The 3,757-nt window shown below is 48.9% G+C and overlaps 1 protein-coding gene across 1 annotated transcript in view; it reads right to left on the bottom strand.

Annotated features, from left to right (window-relative positions):
- Window positions 1-1,137, bottom strand: part of ZNF836 (zinc finger protein 836) — a 17,493-nt gene extending 16,356 nt beyond the window's left edge. Inside the window, exons 1-2 of the mRNA XM_011965858.1 lie at window positions 1,117-1,137; window positions 403-545 (exon numbers count right to left, since the gene is read on the bottom strand). The gene's annotated coding sequence lies outside the window, so the exon portion shown is untranslated. The remainder of the gene's footprint in view (window positions 1-402; window positions 546-1,116) is intronic.
- Between the last annotated feature and the right edge of the window lie 2,620 nt (window positions 1,138-3,757).

Here is a 3,757-nt window from a genome sequence, read left to right as displayed (position 1 = left end):
TCTCAAAAAATAAATAAATAAAGGAACTACAAAGAAAAAAGTAGGCTGGGCGCAGTGGCTCATGCCTGTAATCCCAGCACTTTAGGAGGCCAAGGCCAGTGGATCACCTGAGTTTGGGAGTTTGAGACCAGCCTGACCAATATGGAGAAACTCCGTCTCTACTAAAAATACAAAATTAGCCAGGCGTAGTGGCACATACCTGTAATCCCAGGTACTTGGGAGGCTGAGGTAGGAGAATTGCTTGAACCTGGGAGGCAGAGACTGCAGTGAGCCGAGATGGCTCCATTGCACTCCAGCCTGGGCAACAAGAGTGAAACTCCGTCTCAAACCAAAAAAAGAAAAAACAAAAAAGAAAATCCATTACAAAAAAATAAGACTCTCAATACTCCTACAAAGACATACCTTGTAGGCCTGATGTGGTGGCTTCCCATCTGTAATCACAGCACTCTGAAAGGCTGAGGCAGAAGGACTGCTTGAGCCTGGGCGGTTGAGGCTGCAGTGAGCAGAGATCATGGCACTGTACTCTAGTCTGACAGAGCAAGACCCTGTTTCAGAAAAGAAAAAAAAACAAAGACATACCTTGTAGTGAGAGTGACAGTCATTTATTGCCCCATTTCTCATTCACTCTATCCTCTACTCTATCCCAGGGAAGAAAAGAGTTACCACAAATGACTGAATTTAAATGCCCTCTGGCTAAACAGAAATTCTAAATATCTTTTGATACAAATAAATACAAAATGCACAAGCCTTACAGAAAAGAGTGGTAATTTTCATCCTCATGATTACAATTTAAAGAAAAAAATTTTAGAGTGTAAAGTCACAAATCAGAATATTACAACCACCATCCATATCCAATCAACTCATCACTCATCTGGATAGGCTCCTCTCCCACTTTCTTCACTACTACGTGTTTCCCTCTCGCATGCTGCATCTTTCCTCCCCTTTTCTGTTCTTCTCCTCTTTTATGTCTGTTCTGCCCAATAGTCGGCAACTTACTTCACCTCTTGGAACTCTTCCTCCCCAATCTTTCTGATTGTCCCCAATCTCCACGTATTTCTGCCTCTTTTTCCCCATCTAAGCTCCCTCTCTGCTCTCCTTGTTAAAACTCCCTCTTACCTGTTACAGCTCCTTTGTTCCCACTCTCTAGCACCCCCAACTTCCTAGGCTTCCTCCCTGCTGCGGCTCTCTCTCTACTCTGCTTGTCACCCACTGCCCTCTCTTTCAGTTCCAGCACCACGTAGTTCTGTCGGCTGCGGTTCCAACTCTTTTACCTTCTCCCCACTGTCTGTCTGCAGTGCCTCCTCCTTTGCCGCCCCACTCTATTTTGCTGCCCTCATCTCTCTGAAGGTCCCCTTTTTTTTCTAAATGTCTCTATGTGCTTTTCTCCCCCTGCTTCTTTCTCCATTCGTTCTCTTTCACTCTTGCTATCTCTCTGCAAATCCCTAAATTATCATCCATTTTGCCGTGTATTTATGGGTCTCCCTCATTCTTTTCGGTTTTTCCTTTTGCTTCGTCGTTCCCTGTCTTTTCCTCTCCTGATCCCTCTCACCCACACATTCAGTAGGACAGGGGAGGAATAAGATGCCCACCTCCCGGAAGAGCACATTTTCCAGTGGAGTAAAATTTGGGAACGAAGAACACTGGGTATCACAAGACAGACTCTGGTCACCTGCCCCAACGGGGGGATCAGGAAAAGCAGTGGCTGTGAAGGGGAAGCCTGGGGAGCGGAAGGACCCGGCGTGAGGAGGATACTAGGTGGCGCGGGGGACGATGTCTCAGGACTGGGAGGTTCTGCAGAATCCCAGGACCTGGGAGGGGAAGAGGCTCCTTCAGGAGCCGGACGGCAGGCGCTCCCCTCCAGGGGCTGACGAGGGAGGAACTCGGGGGTCGCGACGAGTGGGAATCCACCTCCCGAGTGAGGGCTCGACTTGGTGCAGGGCCGAAGCAGAGGTCAGTAAGGGTTTTAAGCAGGAACACGACCTGAGTGGGGTTGTCTACGTGGTCCTAAGGCAGAAAGGCAGGGAGCAAGGAACAGCCGCAGAGAGATTTTTAAACCGAAAGGAAAGCAATTATCAGACTTACTTGGGGCGAAGGGGCTGTTGCTGGTATTTTAAGGTCCGTAGTGATCCCCAGGAAACGGGTATAGACAAGGGAAGACCGCCAAGTGCACGTTGGATTCACGTAGACCCGGCGAAGCAAATGTTTAGTCCAGGTAGACGGAAACTGACGCGCAGCGCTGTGAGGGTTTCCCCGCGCGATCTGCTTCCGGGTGTGCAGGAAGCTTCACGAGAGGAGAAAAAAAGACTAAGAAGCCTGGGGCGGGGGAGGGTCCTGGGTGGGGTGCGACCCGCTAGGGAAGGGGCAGAAAGACGGACCTGATTTGGGAACCCTGAAAGGGTGGGGCAGGCTCATGCGGTAGTGGGCGGGGCCAGGCGGGCCAGGCGGGACCGGCGGTGTGGGCGGGACCTGTTTGGTGGGCGGGGTCTGTTATTCCCTCTGCCTTCAGCCCACCGAGTCTTTGTTCTCCTGATTTGGGAGTATTGGTGACTGTTTCTTGTCCTGTGAAGCAGTGTTGCTTCTTGCCTATTTTAAGTTAATGTTTTAGACTTTAAGGTCAAAGGTTTAAAGTTGTGGTCCACTTCTGTTGGAAACTAAGATGTTTTCTTCTTGTCAAGTTGAACTGACTTAGGTCAAAATCGATTTTTGCGAGTCTGGTGGACTCCATCGGGTCTTGCCAGTGAGGCTGAAGCCAGTAAGGCTGAAGTTACTCAGTAGTCAGGGAACTAGGCTATCCGTGAAGATCTGATGTGCAGCTATGGCTGGATCCAGGAACCTGGAAGACATTATGCCAAGCGAATTGTGCTAGACACAGACAAATCCTGCATGCGTTTACTTACATGTGCAATCTACAAACATCAAAATCACAGTCACAGAGTAGAAGGGTGGTTTCCAGGGCTGACCGTCTATCCTATGCCTGTCCCACCGTTGTATTTTGGAAGCAAAATAACTTCTTTGGCTTCACAGTTACACAGCTGGACAGAAATTTTGCCTCAGGATGAACCACACTTTGAGTCTCACCCATATGTGATTCCGATAATATTTGGGTGATATTTGGGCCTTAGAGTTTGATACTGAAATGGATTAAGACTTTTGAAATGGGCCGGGAGCAGTGGCTCTGGCCTGTAATCCCAGCTCTTTGGGAGGCCAAGGTGGAAGGATTGCTTGAACTCAAGAGTTCAAGACCAACCTGGGGCAACATAGACCCTTGTCTCTACAAAAAATAGAAAAATCAGCCAGGCATGGTGGCTCATGCCTATAGTCACAGCTACTTGGGAGGCTGAGGTGGGAGGATCTCTTGAGCCCAAGGGGTCAAGGCTGCAATGAGTTGTCACTGCACCTGGGCAACAGAGTGAGACTTTGTCTCAAAAAATAATAATAATAAGACTTTTGAGATGTTAGGATGGGGGTGAAGGGATCTTGCATGTGAGAAGGACATGAATTTTGGGAGTCCAGAGTACAGAATGTTATAAGCTGAATCACGTCCCTAAAAAGTCATTGTTGGCGGGCACCGTGGCTCACGCCTGTAATCCCAGCACTTTGGGAGGCCAAGGCGGGCAGATCATGAGGTCAGGAGATCGAGACCATCCTAGCTAATACGATGAAACCCCGTTTTTACTAAAAATGCAAAAAATTAGCCAGGTGTGGTGGCGGGCACCTGTGGTCCCAGCTGCTTGGGAGGCTGAAGCAGGAGAATGGC

The sequence above is a fragment of the Mandrillus leucophaeus genome, unplaced genomic scaffold (genome assembly GCF_000951045.1).
Source record: "Mandrillus leucophaeus isolate KB7577 unplaced genomic scaffold, Mleu.le_1.0 Scaffold74, whole genome shotgun sequence".
NCBI lineage: Eukaryota > Metazoa > Chordata > Mammalia > Primates > Cercopithecidae > Mandrillus > Mandrillus leucophaeus.
The sequence above is the reverse complement of the archived record's forward strand: the minus strand, read 5'-3'. Positions and strand labels throughout refer to the sequence as shown.